We start from the raw sequence: 24,801 nt of genomic DNA on the forward strand, positions 1-24,801 counted from the left end.
TAGCATTTAGATGATAAACCGAGTACACCAAAGAGCTACTCTTGCTAGTTGGCTCTCTCTCTTCATCTTTCCAATCTCTATAGTATCTCACTACGTCTTCAATAATGGCTACCACTTCATCTTCCATTTTATTCATGATGGGACCTCCGGCTCCTCAATCTAAACACGACTTCCCTTGAAGACTAAGGCCTCCATAGACAATTTGAATAATTTGGTAAGTAGGAATTCCGTGATGAGGACATTCGCTTTGATACTCTTTGTATCTCTCCCATGCTTCATAGAGGCTCTCACTTGGCTTTTGTTTGAAACCTTGAATCAAAGCTCTAGCCTCCGCCATTTTCTTTTGTGGATAGAAACGGGATAGAAATTCCTTGGTAACCTTGTCCCATGTCTTTAGAGAATTCGGCTTGACCTCCTTGTCTAGCCATTCCAAAGCACACCCTATGAGGGAAAAGGGAAAGAGCCTGAGGCGGATGAATTCTTGAGAAATTCCGTTCACTTTGATATTGCAATATTTTTTGAACTCCTTGAGATGGTTTATTGGGCTTTCATGCTTGGCCCCACTAAATTGTCGCCTCTCTATCAAAGTGATAATTTCCGGCCTTATTTCAAAATCATTTGCCGGTGTTGTAGGTGGAGCAATCCCACTCTCAAATCTATATGCACCGGGAATCCCCAATTCTTTCAACGCCACCCTTGGATTTTCTCCCATTCTTGCTTGTTCTTCTTGTTGTGGTTCTTTTTCACTTGAGGTGCAAGAGCTCAAACATCATCTAGCAACCCTTAATCTTGCAATAGTCCTCTCGATCTCCGGATCAGATGGCACTAGTGAATGACCATGAGCTCTATGCATACAATATCAAAAGAAATAATTAGTAGCACGGCTACAAGTGTAGCCTAATAGAGAAAAATCTTTTTGTTTTTTTTCAATTAAGAATGAAATAGACTCAACAACTATAATAAAGCACCAATATCATTCCCTGGTAACGGCACCATTTTGACAAGAGAAAAATTTAGGTCGTTATCTACCCCTTCCTAGAGCCAAACTAAATTTGTTAACACTCGACCAACCTAATACGAGTATATGGTAAGTCAAGGGTCGAATCCAAAGGAATGAGTAGGTGCAAGCTATAGCCTATGTCAAGCTAGTTCAAAGAATGTAGATGGTTATGGTTGGTAACTAAAGTATCAAGAAACTAGACAAATTGAGAAATTCAATATGCTAAACACTAGGCATATAGTTCCACATGCAAGCTCAATGATTATTCTAATTGATAGATCACTTAATCGATTTATACATCACAAAGGACAAACAATAGTTGCAATCAAAGGAATCCAAAAGCTAACTCCTATAAGACAAGCTAGGGTTCACTATGAATGGCTAAAAAGGAAAAATCACAATAAAATTCAATCAATTAAAGAGATTCTCAAATCAAAGGTTCATGTCATTGAAATTTGCAATGCAATCTAGATTATTCTTATAGGTTGATCTCTCCTAGTCTAATTAATCACATGCACAACTATGTCAATCAATTTAATTGCAACAATTCAATCAATTTAGGATCATCAACTAGTAAAAATCATCAATCAAGCATGCTTCCCCTTCTCCCTAGCAACTAATCTACTCTCTAATTATGGTGAAATTGAGAAACAAAACAAATTCTATCACAATCATATTCATTTCAAGCTTATTTAAAAATCAATCAATCAATCAACAAATTCTACAATAAAGAAAGTAATCCAAATTAAAATTCAAGAAACTAGAAGGAATTACATTAAAAGTAAATCAAAGGAAAGAATTCTTACAAATTTTCATTGAATTGAAGAAGGAATTCCAAGATCCAATTGAAATCTAAGATCAAATTCAAGTATAAATCAAGTAAATCCTAAGTTTCTCTCTCTACTATTTCTGGAAAAAAGTATCTCTAAAGTACAAAAATTAAGTCATCCCAAAAAAATAAAGTCAAAAGCTATAAATAGAAAAAACGAGCGAAGGTGGATGAACAAGGCTGTGCGCACACACCAAGCAGCCGCGCGCGCGCACAGCTTGGTCTACGCGCACACACCCCCTGTGTCGTGTGCGCACCCCTGTTTGGTGCACGAGGCCTTGGCTCCTTCGCTTGCTCGATCAAATTCCACACTCCCGAGCATCCTTATATTTGGTGCACTCGAGGTGATGCTCGTGAGAAGGGCAACTCCTTTATCTTCCAAGAACTTGAACATCCCAAGCTAAAGCGTTGCTTCCAAGGTCCTTGTGCTTGCGGAGCTAGCTTAAATTGCATGTTTGGATTCCAAAACTTCGCTCCATCTAACTCCTTGATAATTAAATCCCGGGAAACTCGACACACCTACAAAACAAGTCAAAGAAACGAAGAAGCGAGAGAAATAGCCGAGAAATAAATAAAATAGAAAGAAAACCATTAAAAGCACGCATTTCTCTAAACTAACACACATTCACGATAGTCAAGCATTATTCCATAAAAATACGACATAAAAGACTAAAAACAAGAATAAAACTATATAATAAACCTAGCCTAAGAGTGTCATAAATTACACTCATCAATAATACAACAAATCACACACTTCCTTCATTTATGGATGGATACGTGGGGTATAACCTGATTCTCATGGCAGAAGAAGACATGGAGAAGACAGCGTTAATAATACCTTGGGGAACTTATGATAAGTGACTTTTATGTCACTTTTAGGGTGTTTATTAAGTCGTTTTCCGGCTTATTTTCCAATAATTTAACCCTATTTATTCTTTATTTCTATTATTCGCTTATTCTCGTCTTTTATCTTTATTTTGAGTATTTTTAATAGTTTTTAGCTTATTTTCTTAATTTTTTTAAATTATCTTATTTTCTATGTTTTTATTTTAAGTTTTTAGTTCTTGTTATTTAATAAGTTCCTAGTTTCTCTCATTTTCTTATTTTATTTTATTTTCATGTTTGTTTTCTTTATTTTATTTAATTTCTGTTGATTTTATTTTTAAGTTATTTTTATTTTATTTTATCTTTATTTTATTTTATTTTATTTGTCTCGGTTTCACCCTCGGGTTTGTTTGTATGTAGGCTCGAGTTCAAGGTCCAAAGCCGAGGCTTTTCAACAGTCACATCCACTCATCACCTCCTTGCCGCTGCCACACTCACCAAACCACCACCAATCTCACCCAACTCGCACCACCACAATCAACCACAACAGCCAACCAATAACCCCAAATCTGCACACCTGAACAACCCCTTGGCGCACCACCTTCAGCCGCTCAAACCCAGCACCTCAACTCCAATCCACAACCACGCAATTCTCCCCTGACTCCACCACTTTCCACACACCAAACAATCACCAATCAACCACCACCAATCCACACCCACCTTCAGCCACCCTTAACAGCAGCCACTACCACCACCACGCAAACCCCAACAGCCTCCACAGCCACCGCCAAAACCGCCATTAATACACCACCAAAACAACTCCAATCAAACACCACACAAAACCGCAACCACCTGCGAACCTCCACCATCAATTCTCCCCTGTTCCACCGTCCTTCACCACAGATAAACCGCACCTTCCGTCAGCCACCAATCAACCACCAACCTCAATTCACCAAACCACCTGAACCACGCCCTTCCCCTGTTTCCACTCGCAACAACAACAATCAGCAACTAATTCACCACCTCACGTCCAACCAAACCCACGCAAACACCACCCACCAATCAGAGAAGCCGCTTCAATCAAACCTCCAAATTCGCCCAACCCAGACCACCGCGGCCGCGCAGCCCTGTCAGAAAGCGCGCAAATTGGGGTCCAAAATCAGAGTCGAGGTAGAAGCTTTGTGCGACATGTGCGCGTCTTCTGTGCGGGCGCGCAATTGTGAGTCAATCACGAGCTTTTCACGTGATTTTTAATGAAAATTGGACAGCCACGATAGATGGTGATGATGTTGATTTACGGTGGTGATTGTGATGATTTTTTTTGCTGCTGGTGATGAAAGGTTGGAGCAGCCAAATTCGAAAGAGAAGATGAAAGGGGGGTCTGATTTGATTTTCGTGGGTTTGGACGGTTTAGTGGGGTTTTGGGGGTTTTTCATTTTCCTTTTATTTTATTTTATTTTTAGTTTTGTTTTTTTTTTGTTTTAGTTTAGTATTTTAATTGTTTTTAGTTTAGTTTTATTTCTTTTTAATTTCTTTTCCATTATTTTAGCTTGTATTATAAATACCCTCTTTGGGTTATTTTCTAGAGAACTTATTAATCAACATTTTATTTTAGATAGATTAGTTTTAGTTTAGCCTTTATTTTTCTCTCTCTTAGGGTTAGTTTAGGAATAGTGTAGAGAGAGAAAGCTTGGATTTCCATGGAGTTTTTGAGAGGTTGAAGAAGCAACTTTGTGAAACTTCTTCTCATTTATTCAATGAGAATTTTCTAACTTTCTCTCACATTTATTTCTTGCTTAATTCTTAGTTTTTTCTTTTTGTTTATTGATTTGAGTAGATTAATTAGTTTATTTGTTTAATCTTGTTTTTATTCTTATTTTACCTTGTTTTCCATGTCCTTCTTCATTATGTTAGCTTAGATTTTGTTCTAGGGAAATGGATGAAGGTTATGTTAATAAATTGAATGATTGATTGTGATTAGTATGGAATTGTTTCTTGATTATTGTGTATGGATGAAGCTTTTATGGATTAGAATCTTTCTAGCTAATTGATTCTATGTTCTTAATTGTGCTTTCAATCGATTGTGCGAGAGTGAGTTGGTTGAGAGCCCTAATTTCTTCCATACCTTTGCTAGGCTAGTTGCACGAGAGTGAATTAGTTTAGTAGGATAATTAACATGCTTAATTGTGTGAGAGTGAGTTAAATGTGTTGATTGTTCCTAATCAAGGTTATTTTCATCTAATTGTATGATGTTATTGAATGTATTGATGTAATTGGATTCCACTTCCCCTAGTTTTAGTTATTTGTTCTTAGTTGTGTGTAGTTGAACCTCTCTCTATCTCACAAGCTTTCCTAGTAGTCTAATTAGCACAAATTGATACACTTAGTCCTTTTGGGTTCGACCCTTTACTTGCCACTAACTAGTTTAGTGTAAGTTTAGGTATTATAAATGATTAATTTGGTTAGGGTTAGTAGTCCCAACGACCTACTTCAATCCCGATCAAATTTTGGCGCCGTTGCCGGGGACTAAGGCGTTCATTAGTTTGTGTTGATAGATTAGCTAGGTTCTTGTATATTATTTGATTTTATTTGCTTTTATTTGTTCTTTGTATAAAAATGGCATGCTTATCTTTTCCTCAATTTGATGGTGAACCCTTCTATGCTTACTTTGAAAGACTAGATGGTTTTCTTAGTTACCATGGGTGTTCTCTTAATGATGTTTGTGGTATAGCTTATTGGGGCATGAATGAGTATACTAGGGGAATGGTTGAGGACATGAAAAATGGTAGATTTTGTCATTTGTCAATGCATGACGCTTGGGATTTCTTCACATGGTTTGCTAGGGATTCTTTAGATAGAGAATCTCATGTTTCTTATTTTGATTCTCAATGCCAAGATTCTTTTAATTTTTGCATGAATTCTCTTGATACTTCTTATGTGCCTTGTGATAATCCAAGTATGCAAATTGACACCTTTCCCCCTTATGCTCATTTTGATGAGATTTGTGCTAATTTTGATGATGTGCAATTTGACTTTGATCATGAACCTCAACCCAATAACATTGATGCCCAAATTCTTTCTCAAATGCAATATCTCACCCAACAACTCCAAGAGCTTCAAGAGGAACAAAAATTGAGAGAAGTGAGGCTTGCCCAAGTGATGAGTGCTTTGGTTGATGTAAATGGATGTGAGGCACCTCATTTGGAGTGTGAAAGTGTTTTTGAGAATGATGTGGGCCAAGGGAGTGAAGGTGAAGGGAGATTTTCTTGTGATGAAAGGATTTTTGAGGATTTTGATCCTTTTCATTCCCCATTTGAGCTTGATTGCCATCCTTCCCCTTATTCACCCACTTTGAGAGCTTCCCTTGGTAAGGATGTCAGTGAGCCATCTTCATGTTTGAGTGAAGGAGTTCATGAGGATGATGATGGGGAGTTTGAGAAATCAAGAGAGTTTGAGAGTCCCTTGAGTGATGGTGGAAGAGTTGTGAATGAAGAAAATGTCGATTTTGAGGATTCCAACCCCCTTCCCCATCTTGATGAGTCTACCTTACATGTTGGTGAACCTTCTATCCATGAGTCTTTGGACTCATTTGAGGTTATGGCTAGTATGTTCATTGAAGGTGTAACAAATCATTATAGCCTCTTGAGAGAGTTCATTGGCAATGCTTCATGGGAAAGGGATGAGTTTGAGAGAAACCTTTATCCTTTCATGCATGGTTTAGACACTCTAGGCTTTGAGGATCTTGAGGGAGTAGTTGTTCATCGTTGTGATAGAGAGGAGGATGAGGTTATTTCTATTGGAAAGTTTTTGTTTGAGGGAGATTTGAGTCATGAGTGTTCTTTTGAGGATTCTATGATTGATTTTCATGCCCTCATTGGTGATGTGAGGCTTTGTAAGACCTTTGTTTCTCCTCCCCTTCCTCATGTCCCTTTCTCAAGGAAATTTGACCACATCCCCTACTATCCCATGTTCCTCCCTTCTTTTGTCAAAGAGCCTATTGAGGACCCTCTCTTGTTTGATGAGACTTTTCCTTTTCATCCTCCTATTATTGAGAAAATGGGTGATTGTGCCACCCAAAAAGATTTTGAGGAGGTTTTGCCTTTTTATTCTTTTCCTTATTTCTCTTCTTCTTTCTCTTCTTATTTTCTTGATTTTTCTTCTTTCTTTTGGCATCTTCCTCCTCACCTACGTGCAATAATCTTGTTGCACGTCCTTCTCCCGTCATTTGCCTACTTGTTATCATACGAAATGTGTAGTAGTGCATTTGATAAGCTCTTGCGTTCGTTGCAATATTATTTACTAGAGCGGTCTCGCTTGGACGTTAAACAAGTCTTTCTCGGGAAGTAACCCGAGGTTTTTATTGCTTTCATTTTCTTTTCTTTTTAGATTAGATCTTCTCTCATGGAAATGTTTGTGTGCCTTTTTCTAGGTACATGACTTGATATACTCTTATGCATTGGTTTGGATCAAGAAACAAGGAAGTTTGACTCCTATTTTTTCTAGCATATGGAAATCGAGATTCAATTCAAGAGGAAATCGGCTTTGAAAGGTTAAATTGGGTCATTTGCGGGTATTTACACCCACCTATTTCCGGTAATATCTTTCTTAGCTCTATCTCTAATGGTTGGTGATTCGTTGGACGTGTTGGTTTGTTGGATTGATTTCTTTCTTTTCCCCTCCCATGGATTATTTGGTTTATGTTTGAGTATATTGTCTCATTCAAGCTTGGGGGAGGGTATTCTATCATGTTTGGTGGGATGTTGATTCATTTATGCCATGCACTTGAGTATATGCATTTTCATGTCTTTTCTTTTATTTTGAAAAATCCAAAAAGATTTTTGTTTACTTTCAAGGTAATTTTGGCAAAATGTGTTTTGTTTGTTCTTATTTTGGACATTTTGTTTTGGGACTTGAATCCTTGAATGTTTTTCTTCCTAAGTGGTAAATGTATGCACGGTTTGAGAGTGTTATTGGTTGACTCTAGGATACTATATGCTAAGGTAGTCGGGTTAAGAACTTTTAGGGGTCCATGAAGCCTTAGTTCACGGGAATGTGGTAAGATGGAGTTGCTCTCTATAGTGGATTTGAAACCCTTGGTTGGTATTAGTTTGGTTATAATCCCTTGTGAGCTTCATTTGTTCTAGCCTTCATCACCTTGTTGAGCGGCTATTTAGGATCCTTGACTATGCATGTCTTAATCCTTGTTTTCACCTCAAGCTCCCAAGATCGTGACCGAGCCACTCTAGGGGAGGAAAAGGGCACCTTTTCTCATTTTTCTTTATCTTCTTTTTATTTTGTTACAAATTTGGTTTTCTATTTTGCATCGACCTACTTATTCACCAATTTGAGCCTAATGTTTCCCGCTCTTGTTTAAACCGCGTTATAAACCCAATGGCCTATGTTTACCAACCCTTTTAGTTAGTGAAGCATTGGCATGTGAGGTTTGAGTTTTGAGAGTGTTGATCATGAGCAAGAAAACTTGTGAATTGGTTTAAGTAAGGTCTTGAAAGTTGAGCTTGAAAAGAAAATGCAAAAAGATTTAGAAGAAAGATGCAATTCAAGAAAATCAAATGAAGTTTCAAGAAAAAGCCGTCCATAGTTGAAAAAAAAGGCAAGGACACCAAATAAGAGCTTGAAAAAAAATGAAAAAGAAACAAAAATCACAAAATTATTTAAGTTTGGTTTCGTTTTCTTCCCTAGTTTAAGCATTGAGGACAATGCTTCGTTCAAGCTTGGGGGGAGCGTTCCTTCATTTTTTTTTTTGTATATATTGTGTTAGTGTTGAATAATCTTGGGGGAGATGGCATTTTTGGTATTTTTGTTTGATATTTTGTGACTTCTTGAGTTTGTTTTTTAGAGTAGGCCACTCTTTTGCTTCACTTAGAAAATATCACCAAAATTTTCAAATTTTTACCCCGCCTTAACCCTTAGCCTTACGTTTCAACCCAATAAAAGACCCTTAGACTTTAGTAGGGTTAGGTCAAAGAACGGTGGAGGGAGATAGACTTCAAACCTATGGAGAGAGTATGCATAGTTGAGATGTCGGGATTACCTTCTCAAAGTTTTTCATTTCTTTATCTTTTTTCCGGTTCCTTCATGGAATCATGAGAAGCTAGCTTAAGGGTTGATTTGAAGCTATCGGAGAGAACGCGGCCCGATCGGTTGGGGCTAGGGTGGATTGAGTCCTCATTAGTTCTCTATGCTTAGCATATGTTATGTTTCAATCAACCATTGACATCTTGGAACGTGCATACATTTGTCTATTTAGAAAGGTTTGCATTCATTGGTGCTTGTTCCTATCTCTCGTCCAAATATGAACTTTGTGTTTTCTTTCTCCTTTTATGTTTCTTTTTCTTTTCTTTTTATTGCCTTGCCTTGGTTTTTATTTAGAGTTGTGGGTTAAACTCTTAGGACACCCTCACGAGAGCACACTCGTCCTCTAGGGCGATCTAGGGGTTTAAAGGGCTTGTCCTTAGTTGCTAAAATTGACCGTGATTCCTACGAAAGTGAGTTAGTGTACATTCTTGTCTCCTTTAGTGTCTTAGATTTGCTTGAATAAATCATTCTCCGATCCTTCTCTCGTGTTTCATGTTAATTTGCTCGAGGACGAGCAAAAGGTTAGCTTGGGGGGTTTGATAAGTGACTTTTATGTCACTTTTAGGGTGTTTATTGAGTCCTTTTCCGGCTTATTTTCCAATAATTTAACCCTATTTATCCTTTATTTCTATTATTCGCTTATTCTCGTCTTTTATCTTTATTTTTAGTATTTTTAGTAGTTTTTAATAGTTTTTAGCTTATTTTCTTAATTTATTTAAATTATCTTATTTTCTATGTTTTTATTTTAATTTTTTAGTTCTTGTTATTTAATAAGTTCCTAGTTTCTCTCATTTTCTTATTTTATTTTATTTTCATGTTTGTTTTCTTTATTTTATTTAATTTCTTTTGATTTTATTTTTAAGTTATTTTGATTTTATTTTATCTTTATTTTATTTTATTTTATTTGTCTCGGTTTCACCCTCGGGTTTGTTTGTGTGTAGGCTCGAGTTCAAGGTCCAAAGCCGAGGCTTTTCAACAGTCACATCCACTCATCACCTCCTTGCTGCTGCCACACTCACCAAACCACCACCAATCTCACCCTACTCGCACCACCACAATCAACCACAACAGCCCACCAATAACCCCAAATCTGCACACCTGAATAACCCCTTGGCGCACCACCATCAGCCACTCAAACCCAGCACCTCAACTCCAATCCACAACCACGCAATTCTCTCCTGACTCCACCACTTTCCACACACCAAACAATCACCAATCAACCACCACCAATCCACACCCACCTTCAGCCACCCTTAACAGCAGCCACTACCACCACCACGCAAACCCCAACAGCCTCCACAGCCACCGCCAAAATCGCCATTAATACACCACCAAAACAACTCCAATTAACCACCACACAAAACCGCAACCACCTGCGAACCTCCACCATCAATTCTCCCCTGTTCCACCGTCCTTCACCACAGATAAACCGCACCTTCCGTCAGCCACCAATCAACCACCAACCTCAATTCACCAAACCACCTGAACCACGCCCTTCCCCTGTTTCCACTCGCAACAACAACAATCAGCAACCAATTCACCACCTCACCTCCAACCAAACCCACGCAAACACCACCAACCAATTCGAGAAGCCGCTTCAATCGAACCTCCAAATTCGCCCAACCCAGACCACCGCGGCCGCGCAGCCCTGTCAGAAAGCGCGCAAATTGGGGTCCAAAATCAGAGTCGAGGCAGAAGCTTTGCGCGACCTGTGCGCGTCTTCTGTGCGGGCGCGCAATTGTGGGTCAATCACGAGCTTTTCACGTGATTTTTAATGAAAATTGGACACCCACGATAGATGATGATGATGTTGATTTACGGTGGTGATTGTGATGATTTTTTTTACTGCTGGTGATGAAAGTTTGGAGCAGCCAAATTTGAAAGAGAAGATGAAAGCGGGGTCTGATTTGATTTTCGTGGGTTTGGACGGTTTAGTGGGGTTTTGGGGGTTTTTCATTTTCCTTTTATTTTATTTTATTTTTAGTTTTGTTTTTTTTGGTTTTTAGTTTAGTATTTTAATTGTTTTTAGTTTAGTTTTATTTCTTTTTAATTTCTTTTACATTATTTTAGCTTGTATTATAAATACCCTCTTTGGGTTATTTTCTAGAGAACTTATCAATCAACATTTTATTTTAGATAGATTAGTTTTAGTTTAGCCTTTATTTTTCTCTCTCTTAGGGTTAGTTTAGGAGTAGTGTAGAGAGAGAAAGCTTGGATTTCCATGGAGTTTTTGAGAGGTTGAAGAAGCAACTTTGTGCAACTTCTTCTCATCTATTCAATGAGCATTTTCTAACTTTCTCTCATCTTTATTTCTTGCTTAATTCTTAGTTTTTGCTTTTTGTTTATTGATTTGAGTAGATTAATTAGTTTATTTGTTTAATCTTGTTTTTATTCTTTTTTTACCTTGTTTTCCATGTCTTTCTTCATTATATTAGCTTAGATTTTGTTCTTGGGAAATGGATGAAGGTTATGTTAATAAATTGAATGATTGATTGTGATTAGTATGGAATTGTTTCTTGATTATTGTGTATGGATGAAGCTTTTATGGATTAGAATCTTTCTAGCTAATTGATTCTATGTTCTTAATTGTGCTTTCAATCGATTGTGCGAGAGTGAGTTGGTTGAGAGCCCTAATTTCTTCCATACCTTTGCTAGGCTAGTTGCACGAGAGTGAATTAGTTTAGTAGGATAATTAACATGCTTAATTGTGTGAGAGTGAATTAAATGTGTTGATTGTTCCTAATCAAGGTCATTTTTATCTAATTGTATGATGTTATTGAATGTATTGATGTAATTGGATTCCACTTTCCCTAGTTTTAGTTATTTGTTCTTTGTTGTGTTTAGTTGAACCTCTCTCTATCTCACAAGCTTTCCTAGTAGTCTAATTAGCACAAATTGATACACTTAGTCCTTTTGGGTTTGACCCTTTACTTGCCACTAATTAGTTTAGTGTAAGTTTAGGTATTATAAATTGTTAATTTGATTAGGGGAGTAGTTCAACGACCTATCTTACCCCGATCAATTTACTGTTATACGGTGATGCCATTCGGGTTGAAAAACGCGGGTGCCACTTACCAACGAGCAGCGACTGCCTTACTCCATGACATGATGCACAAGGAAGTTGAATTCTATGTAGATGACATGATTGTAAAATCAAAAGATCGCCCAAGACATTTGATAGCCTTAAGAGAATTATTTAAAAGGCTAAGAAAATACAACATGAGGTTGAACCCATCTAAGTGTGCTTTTAGATTCACCTCAGGAAAACTCTTGGAATACATAATTAGCTCTAGAGGAATAAAGATAGACCCCACCAAGGTCAAGGCAATAATGTCGATGCCACTGCCTAAAACCGAAAAGAAAATTCAGGGATTCATTGGCCGGTTGCAATACATAAGTAGGTTCATATCCAAATTAACAACCAATATTCAAGAAGCTCAAAAAGAATGTACAAGTGATATGGGACGACGAGTGTGAAAAAGCCTTTGAAAAAATCAAATCCTATCTCGCTCATCCTCCTATATTAGCACCAGCACTCCCAGGAATCCCTCTTAGGTTGTACCTAACATTCACCATAGAGATAATGGGGGCTATGCTCGCACAAGAAGTAGAAGGAAAAGAGACTGCCATGACTATCTAAGTAAAAAGATGCTCGAGTATGAAATACGCTATACAACACTTGAGAAATTGTGCCTCGCATTAGTGTGGGCCACAACCAAGTTAAGACATTACATGCTCGTTCACACAGTCTTTGTAATGTCTCGGATGGATCCACTTAAGTATCTTTTCGAGAAATCTACACTTAATGGGGGAATATCAAGATGGATAATCAACTTAGCCCAATTTGATGTAAGATTTATGCCCCAAAAGGCTATTAAAGGATCAGTGGTTTCAGACTTCTTAGCGGACTTCCCAATAGAAGATTCGACACCAATACATGACAATGACTTTCTAGACGAAGACTTGATGGTCACATAAGATGATACTTGGACTCTTTACTTCGACGGAGCCTCAAACCAAAAGGGATGTGGAGTAGGGGTATTATTGGTATCACCTAAAGAAGAACATATTCCAATATCCATAAAGCCATATTTCGACGTTACCAAATGCGTCGCAGAATATGAAACATGCGTGGTAAGCCTCGAAACAACTTGGCATTGGGAGTAAAGAAACTTTGAATATTTGGAGATTCTTCATTGATCATCAACTAAATTTCCAAAAGATGGAAAGTAAGGAGTGAAAGTTTGGCCCCTTACCAAACCTACTTGGAAACTCTCACAAACCAACTAGAAAAGGTAGAATACACGTATCTACCTAGAGAGGAAAATAAATTTGTTGATGCCTTGGCAAGACTAGCCTCAATGGTTAGGATCTTACGGAAATTGAGAAAATGCCTTTAACAATAGAAAAAGGCATAAACCGGCTTATATTCATGCTATAGAGGATGATGAATTGGTCCAAGAAGAAGAAGAAGAAGAACCTTGGTATACAGACATCCTCAACTATGTCACAAAAGGAGAATATCCACCCCATGCTGACAAAAGAGCAAAACGAGCCTTAAGACTTTTGGCTTCCCAATATGTGCTCATAAACGTCGAGTTACACAAAAGGGTAACTAAATGTCGAAATCTTCTATGTGTAGGAAAAAAGGAAGCCCAAAGGGCTATGAGAATAGTCCATGAAGGAGTATGTGGAACACATGTTAATGGCAAAACGCTAGTCCAAAAGATAATGCGCGAAGGGTATTATTGGACTACCATGAATAAGGACTGTCATCAATATGTCAAAAGATGCCCTAAATGCCAAATATACGCTAACTTATAACATGTTCTTCCACCTCTCCTCTACACATATACATCACCATAGCTATTCTCAACATGGGGAATAGATATTATTGGAAAAATTACTCCTCCAACAACAGGAGGCCATGAATACATCTTAGTAGCAATTGATTACTTTACCAAATGGGTTGAAGCATCATCATATGCAAAACTCACCGCCAAACATGTATTACTCTTTATCGAAAGAAACATTATTTTTCGATATGGAGTCCCACATGAAATGATAAGTGACAACGGAACTCACTTTCAAGCAGAATGTGAATAATTGCTAAAAAAGTATGGCATTCAACATCATCACTCTTCTCCATACAGACCTCAGGCAAATGGTGCAGTTGAGGCAGCTAATAAAAATTTATAGACTATCATTGAGAAGTTGATAGGAAATTACAAGGATTGGCCTGATAAACTCCACTTTGCTCTATGGGGTTACGCACGTCAATTCGCTCATTAACAGGAAGTACACCATTTTCCTTAGTATATGGAATGGACGTCGTACAACCTATAGATTTAGAAATACCTTCCCTACGCATTGCGTTGGAAAGTATACTCGATGAAGTTGAATGGACTAGAGCAAGATATGAAGAGCTAATTCTACTCGATGAAAAGCGACTAGAAGCTCTACATCATACTCAATGCTATCAAACCCGTATGGCTAGACACTTCGACAAGAAAGTCAAGACAAGAAACATCAAAGTAGGAGGCTTGGTGTTAAAGGCATTAAGGAAAAATGTTTTAGATCCAAGAGGCAAGTTTAGGCTTAATTGGTCTGGACCATACATTGTCAAAACTATCCTATTAGGAGGTGCTGCAAAACTAACTGATACGGATGGCAATGAGTTCTCAAACATGACAAATCTTGACCAACTTAAGAAGTACTACCCATAATTACTTGCGAAGGATACTCAAGAGAGCTACATTTGGCCTGATTCCTTAAGAAATGATATGTAGGCAACCCTCATAGGGTGCGGTCACTTTAATTTTTATAAATCTCGCATCCCAGCATCGATAAATCAAATCAAAACAATTGGCGCAAAAAATTCAATGCATCCTAGAAAATCTGTCGCCTGACGACAGATATCAGCGTCGACCGACAACTGTAGCGTCTAGCGACGAGATGTAGCGCCAGGCAACAAGCAGCAACGTCTGGCGATAGACTTTAAACTGCGGCGCCAATTTTTCTTTGATAAACTGGGCAAATTTCGGTGTATTTCAGAAATTTTTGACTTCCGTACTCGAATAATTTTCAGAAAAAATAATAAAGTATTTTCATTGCTTTAATGGAGATCAAATGTAAATGTTGATTTTATTTAAAAAGCTGAAAATTGCATTAATAAAATAAAGTAAAAAAATTACATTATTGATGGAATTTAAATGAAGCTTAAAAATAAATTAACTTGAAAATTAAAAATTGTCTAAAAAAATTGAAGGTAAAACAATGCTCTAATCTTTCTTCTCTTTCTTGGCCCTCTTCCAAATCTTGTCAACTTCTTCTTCTTCATCCATCACTTTTGCTAGCAAGCATCCCTTAGAGGATCTGCATTCGATCTTGGTGTCGATAGTTTCCCCTTTAGCATCACACCATGTTTCTTTTCTACCCACACTTTCTTTTCTGTAGAGTCAACTTTTCTTTTATCTTTGCATTTAGTAGTATTTTTCTTCTTAGGCATAACATGTGTCTTAAATTCAATCTTCTCTAATTAGAATTCCTTAACAGGAGCTAACTTGTCTCCTAGACGATTCTTCACATTGCTCTTATTTTGAACTTTGGTCTTGTCCTTCTCGGGTCTATCAAGTAGCCAATGCTTCACATCTTTAGACAAAGAAAGAGGAGCCTTATGGGTAACAACTTCCCATAAAGGCCTAGCACTCCAATAATTATCAAACCTCTCCATGTCTTGTGAAACAGGAAATTCATAAGGGCGACAAAGATCACCAGAAGGAATTGTTTCAGCAAGGCCATACTGTCTTTTTACCCTACAGGGCAAATAAAAGGTCAACTTTGATAAGCTGGAAGATGGAAAAAGGGTTGTTTGTTGACACCAACCATCTTCTCAATTTTCCACCAAGGAATGACCCACTTGATAGCAAAATCACAAGAGGAAAATATTTTGCTCCACTACCGGCGGCCCATCTTTATGGAAAAGCGTTTCTTTCGCCTTACAAAGCAATTTGGCGTATATTTGTCAATATTGTCAGGAGGACTAATTAATTCTAGCCTTTCCATTAGCCACATATGCAAAAATTCAATGCAAATAATTAGTATTACAATACAAAAATATATATTTTTGATTTTTGTAATTAAAAATATTATTTTTCCACCTGTAATAAAATTGGATTGCCTCTAAGAGGTGCTTTTGGATTTTTCTTTAATTCATCTAAACTAAGCATAGTTTCTCCAACAATTAAAGGCATTGGATTCATCCCTGATTCAATTTGTTCCATGACAGATACAAAAATTACTTGACTTTCACGATTATTACCACTAGTGAGGAGATATTGGCTAAACATGCAAAAGAGGAAAGCTCTCCTCCTATAAACATGAAAAGATACGAAATATGGTATATCAAAATAATGGCGTGCAAATTCTTTCAGATTAACTACATTCCCATCTACAATATTTGTTAGAGCCCTGTCCTTAAGATTAAAGATACGCTCAAAGTCTTTATAATAACACTAGTAGAAAAAATGAAAAAGGCACCCCTATATTGTCACCAGTTTAGTCCAAACCGGTGGCAAAAAAGGCTAAAAATGGAAATTTCAAACTGGGATAGCTTAATGGCACCGGTTCAGTTCAAACCGGTGGCAAAAATATTTAGCCCACCAGTTTGAATCGGTGCCAATGTGAATCGGTGGCTTTTTTTAAAAAAAAAAAAAAAACCGCCTTTAATTTCAATTCCTTCCCCCTCCTTTCTTCCTTCTCTTTCATTTTCATTTTCGTTGTTCGACCTCACTATTGCATTCGAAAACCCTCACTGTATGTCTTTCTCTCCTATTTCCCTCCACCACAGCCGCCACCGTCGCCGGCCACCTGCATTGTCGGAGGGTCGAAAACCCTCCACCACAACCGCCTTCTCTTTCTCCAAAGCCTCTTAAGCACATTTTATGTATCACAAACACTCTACAACTATAAGCTTTTATTCACCTCATTATGCTCAAGTCCTAATTTTTAATACCACATATTGCTGTTTTAAAATAGTTTTTGTAGTTTAATATATCAGGTAATAGTTTACGTTTCACATAACTAGCTCATTTCACATGTTTACAAACTGGATTATTAAAGTAATTGATCACATATGCACTTATCCTTCCATGTTTTTGGTGACAACTTAACAACTAAGTACCCGTAAAAATAATAATCCGTAACACGTTTCTTTATTCATGTTTGCCTATATACAAGTTCAACCAATAATATCTTTGATGATCAATATACATTAATTATAAAAATGCTAACTTTTTTGTAAATATATATATGTGAGTAGGATTAGAGTTCAAATGTGTTAATTAATTAAAATCGTAGATATTATATTTCAATTATATAACCATGTTTTCTATTTAGTTTTAAATATTTTTGGGAATTTTTTTTTATTAAAATGTAGTTAAGAAGAAATTACCTTGGAGCTATGAAGCTACCTAAATAATGTCTAAAGAGTAAAAAATAATAAATATGTTTATTTCATTTATGATCCTAGTATTTATAAGTTTTCAGTAACTTATAATATTATTTTATAATTTTAGTTTTTAAATTATTTTATCTGTCTGTAATTTAAACAATACTAATAATAACATAATTACCAATTAAGAGACTATTTGATTTAACAAAAAACTAAATTTGATTTAGTAAAACACAATTTGATTTAGAGATATCCAATTAATTTTTATATAACAAATATTGCCTTTATCAGCACTCGCTGATAATCATATTAAATTATTGTATAATTTAGTTTGTGTATATTTTCACAACATTAAATCACAACACACTATACCTTAGTTTCTTCCTATAATTCAATCACCATTAAATAGTAAATTTAAAGTTCGACTAGTCTATCAATCTTAAATTTTCATCACCATACAACAATAAATTTCACCACCATACATAATAATAATAATTATTATTTCATAAAAATTTAATATCTTCTACTACAAATATTTAAATCATAACAATATCGTCACTATTACACGATTGAAGATGCCATAAATAATTTTCATACATAATCTTGATAATCCTATCATTACTTAAACAAGTACCCAAATAAAAACACTTATCTTAAACATACAAACTAGCCAAGACTTAGTTAAATGATAGCCAATAATTTTAGTGCCCTAATGGAAAAACATTATTGTAGCTCTAGTCTCCAGCATCATACGTTCTTTCTAAATGTTTGGGAAAACGAAGATCTCATTCTCATTCTTGATACCAGCATTCAACATAGTGTGAATTCGAGTAAGCATACCATTTCATAGCTTATGATGAGACTTTCCAGATCAAGGTTTGCAAATTCACCATACAGCTCGTACAACACTTGAAAGTAGGACACCAAATCACTGGTCACCTTCACCTTTAGCAAATTTGTCCTATGGTCTCTCACGTAGAAGTGCTTAGCCTGAGTATTCATGTTATGCTCCAGATTCTAAAAAAAAAATTATATTAAATAATTAATGATAAAGAGACATTAAATATTAAATAAAAAAAAACAACAACTTATGTAACGTCACTAAAATTACCCCACAATTGTTTGAATAAAACGAAAAAAAAATAATACTAACAACAAGCGTCAAACCATAATAATATCCACCCCTTTTTTTCTAAAGTTAATATCCCTCACTCATTAACAATGTAAATATGTAACACATTAATTTTAAACATTAAACGAACTCATTACAGTTGGTATCCTACTCACTTGACCTAATACCAACAAAGCTTTTGAGTCTACTACACCAACACCCAGTGGGGTGTCAAACATGTCTATGTATGATCCGTCTCTGTAGATCAGTATTTCACTAACTTCTCTATCGACCTTCGCAGCATAATCATAATAGACACGTTCGAATGTCTTATCAGCCATTATGTAGTAAATAACTCCAATGTCTGCTTCGCTGTTACTTTTGACAGTGACCTCATATAAAGGCATTAAGTTTATTACTTGGGGAATAGGGTTTAGGTTGGGTTCTTCAATTGGAAAGTCGGGTACAACATTTGAAATGTTTTATTGGGCCATGCCTAGTGGTAGTGCAGCTACTTCCACAACAACAAAACCGTGTGTGGGATTAGGAATATTAAGCGTAGGTAGGGGTGCAGCCGGAGCAAATGGTTTATTTTTGTCCTGATAATCTGGAATGGCATTGTTCAAGTCAAGAACAACGCTATCCTCTTCAGGGACGGTAGTTGCTACTTGCTAGGGTTCTGACGGTTGTGGCTAAGGATCTAACACGAGTTTGCCTAAGTCGGGCTAGTTGGCGGCAAAGCATAGCTGTCAAATGGTTGGTCTTACGACGTGCCAACTAAAAGCTATGGGAGGTTAGTGACCTAGACCTACGAGGGTTACGATCATGGTGAGATGTCGAAGTGAGGACACATACTGGGTGCAAATGAAGGGTGGCGAAGAGACTGATGACGCCACTAGGGGTGAGTTGGAAGACATTTCTTTAGTTAGGAACTTAGGAGGTTACTTAATTTGTTTTTGAATGCATGATTAACTTTCTCCTCAATCACATATTTATAGTAAGTTTGTAAAGTAAGTAACGACACACTAGAGGCTATTTGCATTTGGGAAATGGGATATTAAACGCAAGTCGATGCTCGATCTGTAATGTTAGTCTCATGTACGCATATCGATGCAATTCAATGATCGCACATTTCTTTAATATCATAATAGCAATAATTTTAAAAATTATGAAATGAAGGGATTAACAATTATTTTAATCTCACACTAGCAATAAAATTATACAGAAATAGATGGATATCATGATATAATTTGTTTGGATTTCTATAATATAGTAACAAAAATTTAGTTGATTCCAATCAATTAAAAATAGTAAAAGATTATAATTTAGTTTATTTCAATCAATTAAAAATAGTAAAAAGATTATCAAATGGAGGAAGTAACAATTACTTCTTTTTCAAAACAGTTATCCTTTATTAAAAATTGCATCTTCAATTTAATTTCAAATGCAAAATAAATCCATTATCACAAATTTCATTTTTAATTCAATTTAAAATGCAAAATAAATCCATTATTTTGTAAAAATCCTTTCAATGAGCAACAACATAAATTACAACATAAGTAAAAATTTTGGTACAAAATAAATTACAACATAAATAAAATTTTGGTACAACGTATGTCCTTATGACTTGTACTTAGGAAATATTTAATTCATGCTAATAGTGTGGAAATTCTTAAATTGTAATCCAAAAACTTTTCATCCATTATACACGTAGGTTGTTCATTTTTTGTGTAATTTGTCCTGTAACAAGCTAAATTAAGGGTCTTGGTCAGTAAGTAAATTAACTTGAATTCATGCCATTTAAAGCCAACCATGTACACAGAGAACCTTTGAACTATTATCCTTGTTTAGTGTTCCCCCCCCCCCCCCAAAAAAAAACAAAAAAAACAAAAAAAAAATTCTTTCCTGCGTAATAAGACTGGCTATAGTTAACCTTTTTGACTAATTACTTGAGCTGGGACTTGGCAATGGTTAAGCATTTGCTGACTAAATAATTACGATGTGGGACTAGGCAATTAAAAATCGCCCATATTTGTATGACAATTAACCATAAGAAACCGCCTTATAATATATTAGAGTACCCTATAATAATCTAGTCATGTAATAGATTATCAAGCGAAATAGTATACTAATATATGTGATTTGAATAATTATCCCCTATTATATTTTAGATTAATATATTTATCCCACATGCTATATGTGTACCATGCAAAACGATTATATAATGGACATTTGACTGTTACACTAAAACGTGGTATATACAAGTAGTCAAATACGAACTAAACTCATTATATTTAATCTACGATAACAATTACGATAATTCTTTAATAAAAAAAGGACCCTTTAAGTCAATCTGTAATAATTATAATGGTGTAACTTTATTACTCACATAATCATCTTACAAGTTACAACCTATAACAATTTTTTTTAAAATTTTTACATCCTTGAATCTTTGGTAAAAGAATTAATGTCATTCCCATAAGTTGTAATGACTTCCCAACTACCTACATTTACAACTGACACTTACCTTTGTTTTTTCAAACCCTACTGTATGGATGAACATATTACTATATTAGGGTTCCGCCACATCATTGAATAAAATTTTTTACTTACCAAAGTTATAATAACAAGAACAGGAATAATAGATCACATTTTTAAAAATAATTTCAACTCGGTTCAGTTCATTTCATTTTAGTTCAATTCCTTTCAATTCTATTCAGTTCAATTCATTTAAGTTTAGTTTATTTCAATTAAGTTCAATTCGATTTAGCTCATTTCAACTAAAAAAAAAAGGAAGGAAAAAAATGAAGGTCTTATACAGTTACACTATAATAGAAAAACTAAAGGAAATAAGGAAATAATGAAATCTTTTATACTTCAATAGAAAAACCTAGACAAAATATAGAATACATCTTAAACATATAGGCATATAGGAATGGAGTGGCGGATCTAGGAATTTGTAAATCGGGGTGCAAAATTTTGTTAACTTATAACACAAAAAAAAAATTAATTAATAAAAAACTTTATTTAAAAAAAGAGAGAATAATTTGTCATATTTTTACTTATTAGTTCTTTATATCACCTACATGGAGCTTGTTTATTTTTATTATACTTTTTACATTTTCTTTGAACAATCACGTCATGACACGTGTCACGTTACTGGTTGTAACAAGTTTGATGACCGGTTGGGCCCGTGGGAAGCAAATTAATATCAAAGTTAGGATTATTGAAAAATAATTAAAAGTTTGGATTATTTTGGGTGAATCAAGCAGAGTTGGGATTATTCCCGTCAATTATCCCTTTAAAATTTAACCACAACTTCATTTACCTTTAAGTAGTAAAATATTATAAAAGGTTAAGTGAATAAGGGCCTGGTATGATTTACTGAACCGAAGCTAAACAGAACTGAATTGGAATAATCTAAATTGAAGTTATCTCAGCCGAACATAACTTAATATTTTACGATTGAAGTAAAATCGAAATGAGGTGAAATGAAATTAAGTGAAATGAACTGAATATAAGCTGAATTGAACCGAAAACTCTAAGTTTGGGACTTAATATGAACATAAGTACGTGATTTGTTTCTTTGCATGTGTAGGTGGTTTAGTGCTAGCGTAAAAACTCTAACGCAGCTACATATGGAAATGCATTTACAAGCGTATAAGTTGTATGATAAATTATCTTCCCTCGTAAATAGTTACTCACAACACTCACTCACAACACTCATTTCTGAAATCACAACTCTCTCGTAACTTCACTCTCATTTCATTTCTCTAAAAAAAAAAAAAAAAAAAGTAAAATCGGAAAAAAAAAAACCCAAAACATTGATCACAATAAAAATAATAATACTAATTACTCAATTAATCACAAAATTTTTAAATCATAATAAAAAGTATAATAAAAATACAAATATTACAATAATATGTTTGATTAATTAATCAATTCAAAAACAAATACATCCGCCTAAAAAATTAGGATCCTCCTAGGTGGATTCACTTAAAATTTTTGAATCCACCTAAGAAGATCCAAAAATTTTAGGCGGATCCAGTTAAAATTTCCAGATCCACCTAAGAAGATCTAGAAAATTTGGGCAGATGTGGAGATCCGCCTAAAAGTTCAGGATCTTCCTAGGTAGATCCGGAAATTTTAAGTGGATCCACCTAGGTGGATCTTAATTTTTTAGGTGGATGTTTATTTCAATTTTTTTTTTTTTTGAAAAAAAGTAAGACGACTTATATAATCCTTCGATAAAGCCTCTGGTGTCCGAACGCTGTCATCGTCCATTGTCCTAAACTCGTCGCTAATGCTTAATAATTTTTTCTAAAAAAAAACTCGGACATTTGGTGGGTGGTCAGATGTGGTGGTGTTGGGAATATTTGTACCACGTGGTTGTAAGTGGAGGGCTCGAGAATGATATTATACTATTATATACTACAACTTACACAAAGGGAAATATCGTCCTTCAATGCCAAAAAGGGAGCGATGTCCTGTAAAATGGGAGTGTTGTTTAGCAGGTCACTAAAAATTAAGCTCCCATATGGTTACCATTACAAAAACAATAATCAATAATTATGGTTATGGACTTATCAGTAATTAAATAAGGTGCAAAAATATGTGTTGCAGCCTTATAGGAACATACAACGCATTCTGTCATAATTATACCGCATTATTTGTGATAATCGTATTATAAAGAGTAATCGAATGCCGAGGTACCCTATTTAACTAAAATAATCCACTCTTGTTAGCAGCTAGCTCATGTGCATCGCTCAAAGTGTATTAACTTTTTATGTATAAAATTTTTTCAAAATATGGTTGGGACGTAGAGGAATAGATGTATAATGATGTTAACCTCACTCAAGTGCTCTATGTGGCTATGACTGTGTCTAGTGGTAGTGTAGACACCCATTTGTGTCTCCCCAAAAACCAAACCCAGTGATGAGTACCTTTCACGTCGAATCATAATCGAATGAAGCGAAAGTGTGGAAAGTTTAGTGTTGCGGATAGTTTTAATTTCTTTTCTCTTCTCTCTGTTTTTGAAAATTTATTTTAAGAAAACAGTCAATCCAGTTTGGTTGGTCCATGATATGGGTCCAATAGTAGTGTAGATGTATGGGGCTTCACAAGAGCTTTCCAACGATATATTATAAGCCCAATTTCGATGAATATTGAGGAAGTTATGGCTAATTTACTAAACTGGGCCCGGTTTGAGCCTTATGTGCGGCCCAATGATCTAGGGGAGGGCCTAATATGATTTATCATTCCTAATGCAATTAGGAATGGTTTTAGTCTTCTAGATTCTTCTATAAGGTTCTTTTCATTTCTAATTCAATTAGCATTGATAAATTGAATTTTGTTGACTTTTCAGAGTTTTAATTAAAATGAAATAGCATTTTCGAGGAAAATATACGATTTTATCCTCCAGTACGGCAAACTTATCTGATTTTCGAAAACGCGTCAAAAGCAGGCCTGGCGCCTGACTCCAGGCATTGGCGCCTGGAACCAGGCCTGGCGCCTAGTGCCAGCCATTGGCGCCTGGTGCTAACCATTGGCGCCTGGCGCCAATTAGCCAGGGTTGGCGCCAACTGTGTTTTTCGTGCGCCAGATTCTGTTTTGATATTTTATCTTTTTGGCTGATTTTCTCTATAAATAACGTATTAAAAACTCCGTTTTCATTCACCAATTTTCACCTACAATCAGTTTTCATTCGCTAATTCTCATCAAGATTTCCTTGATCAATTCATCTCTCACTACTACATTTTTTATCTATTGCAACCCCAAAATCCGTTGTATTAGGCATCCAATTCCGTTGTATTAGGCCTAATGCCACGGCCATATACCGTGACATCTGCTGGCGTTGCAATAGGTCTGATGCCACGGCACATGAGACCTAATGCCACGTCATCATTGATCCGTTGCGTTAGATCTCAATACCTAATGCAACGACAATATTATTGTCGTGGCAATAGCTATAATACCTAATGCCACGGTTTCCGATACCTAATGCCACGGTTCATATACCCTAATGCCATGGTGCATATACCTAATGCCAATAATAATAATAATAATAATAATAGTAATAATAATAATAATAATAATAATAATAATAATAATAATAATTTATTATTATTATTATTATTATTATTATTATTATTATTATTATTATTATTATTATTATTATTATTATTATTATTACACATGAATCTATATAAATGTATCAAAATAAAGGAAATTTTCATTGAAATTTAAAAATTAAGAGTATATTTATACAATTTCGCAATAAGAAAAATTTAGTTACATATTCAAATATCACTTAAAACTACATGTTTATTCTTCAAAAAATGATTTTGACATTGTTAGAAAAACTAAATTACAAATTCAAAAATCTTCAACTACGCCCAAAATTCTTCTAGCGGGCTCTCCACCTATGTTTACATCAGAGAAGACTCGCACTACTTTTGCCTGCTTAAACCTGATCAAAATGTAACAAG

The 24,801-nt window shown here is 35.4% G+C and overlaps 1 non-coding gene across 1 annotated transcript; it reads left to right on the forward strand.

The window, feature by feature from the left end:
• Nucleotides 1–224: 224 nt before the first annotated feature.
• On the forward strand, nt 225–330 carry LOC145625664 (small nucleolar RNA R71). Its single transcript, XR_014110573.1, has one exon. It is a non-coding gene; the product is annotated as a small nucleolar RNA R71 (small nucleolar RNA).
• Nucleotides 331–24,801: the final 24,471 nt, after the last annotated feature.

This window comes from Chenopodium album, chromosome 3 (genome assembly GCF_948465745.1).
Source record: "Chenopodium album chromosome 3, dcCheAlbu1.1, whole genome shotgun sequence".
NCBI lineage: Eukaryota > Viridiplantae > Streptophyta > Magnoliopsida > Caryophyllales > Amaranthaceae > Chenopodium > Chenopodium album.